The following is a 2,037-nucleotide window of genomic DNA, read 5'->3' as shown; positions in this document are numbered from 1 at the left end:
CACACCTGCGTGGGGAAACCGCAATGGATTTCAAGTCCATCGCATTCGCCACTTGGCCCACCAATACAGAACCACACTGACAGCTTCACTTCCCAGGTCTCTCTGCCTGTGGAGCTGCGAAAGAGTGAATAATCGCAGAGTTTGTTTGAATCCAATCACTTCACAGTTATTCGAAAGAGTTAAATATCTGCACACGGTGTTTGCAGATATTTAGGTGTTTCATCCCAAAAGATGAAATGAACTTTCAGTTCAAAACAAAACTAGAAATTGCAGGAGGAAATCAGCAGGTCAGGCGACATCCGTGGAAAGAGAATCAGATACGACATTTCGGAATTCTGTTTTCTCCGACAGGTACTGTCAAACCTGCCGAGTTTCTCTTTTTGTCTCGGCTTCTCCGCATCCGCAGTCCCTGACATTCGACATTAATTCAATTCAAAAACCCCTTTGTGGAGAAGATTTCCGTTTGGGGAACATTTTCCTGACCCCATCAAAAGCGCACAGCTTTGAAACCAAGAAAGAACAGCGAACACACCGCCCCTGGGTGGGCTCGAACCACCAACCTTTCAGTTAACAGCCGAACGCGCTGACCAATTGCGCCACAGAGACAGACGACAACGAGGCCTGCGCCATCGCTTAGGGGAGGCTATTAGTGAATTCATAATTCAGCCTCCACGCCTAGAATTACAATTGTCATCTATCAGTTTTACTTTTCCATAATAAAGCCTGGGAGATTTATTGTGGAGACACCGGGGACAGTCTGCAGACACATCCATGTCAGGAGGAACTAGCTTTCTTACTCCGGGGCCGTCGCCCTTCGAGCCTTTCAGTGTTTTGCCTGTTCCCGATTTCTCTCATTGGCTCGGAGGCGAGAAGGGGTTTGAATTCCTGATGTGCAGGAATGACAATTCTTTCAATGTCTCAGATCAGTTCATGTCCCGAGAACCTCAGAGTCAATCTCCCGGCCTCTTCCACAAGGGGACGCTGTCTGGACTGTCTCTACTCAGTCGGACAGTTCATCTTTCATTCTCCTCTAAATCCGCTTCCCAAAGAGTTTCAAAAGATTCACAAAGCTGGAGACTGGGATTTCTGTTTTTCCTCATGAACATTTTTCCATTTCCTAACTGACAATATTTTGCCAAAATCTCTTCCCAATTATACACATTGCGTCATGTCCAGGGATGAGGAATTTCCATTTTGGAGAGACATTCCCAAGGTTGGGAATGTTCGCTTTGGAGCAAAGAAGGTTAACTGGAGATTTCCTGGGGCTGTTGGTAATGATGGGAGAAGAAGCGGTGGGAATGGGCAGATTAATGATCAGAAGAACCAATTGCCACTGACCAGAGTCAGTTACCAGAGGACAGGGATTGAAGTTCTTGAATGAAAAGCAGCACTTGTGCCGAATAAACACAGAGAATACTGCAGAAAGCCAACAGGTCGAGCAGCATCTGTGGAAAGGTAAACAGAGCTGACGTTGTGAGGCTGGTACGTTGTTTGTTCAGAACCCGAGGTTCCTGCATGGCAATCAATTCCCAGACATGAGAAAACGTGGCTTTATTGAGCCGGGTTTTGTGAAGTTTGAGCGATAGTGCAACCAACAGGAAGTCATTTAAAATCGCCAGCGAAGAAAGCATAGTCAGCAGGTTACCAGCCTGGGCGGGGGAGCCCCAAAGCATCTCTACGCCAACACCTTAAGTGTTCGGCCACAGCTAAGCGCCCAAAGTTGTGGTCTAAAATTTCTCATGGAATGGTTCTAACAGGAAAGGTGAGTATTGGGCTTGTCCTGTCCGCGCCATAGCCCCAACGTATCCTGTTTCCCTGGATTTGATCAGGACGGAGGAGGCTGATGGGAGATCGAACTGAACTACACACATTGATGAGGGATAGAGCGGGTGGGAAGGATCCATTCCCATGCGTAGAGAGATTAATAATCAGGGCCTAAAATAAGGAGCCACTTCAAGCAATTTGGGGTTCATTCAGCAAAGCTAATGTAGAACTGTTCACAGAAAATTGTGATGAAAGTCTCTCGAATTATTTTGA

The 2,037-nt window shown here is 46.7% G+C and overlaps 1 non-coding gene across 1 annotated transcript; it reads right to left on the bottom strand.

The window, feature by feature from the left end:
• Positions 1-532: 532 nt before the first annotated feature.
• trnan-guu (transfer RNA asparagine (anticodon GUU)) lies at positions 533-606 on the bottom strand. Its single transcript has one exon. It is a non-coding gene; the product is annotated as a tRNA-Asn (tRNA).
• Positions 607-2,037: the final 1,431 nt, after the last annotated feature.

This window comes from Chiloscyllium plagiosum, unplaced genomic scaffold (genome assembly GCF_037043375.1).
Source record: "Chiloscyllium plagiosum isolate Xiang-an unplaced genomic scaffold, Cpla_swu_hap1 HiC_scaffold_27, whole genome shotgun sequence".
In the NCBI taxonomy this organism is placed as follows: Eukaryota; Metazoa; Chordata; class Chondrichthyes; order Orectolobiformes; family Hemiscylliidae; genus Chiloscyllium; species Chiloscyllium plagiosum.
The sequence above is the reverse complement of the archived record's forward strand: the minus strand, read 5'-3'. Positions and strand labels throughout refer to the sequence as shown.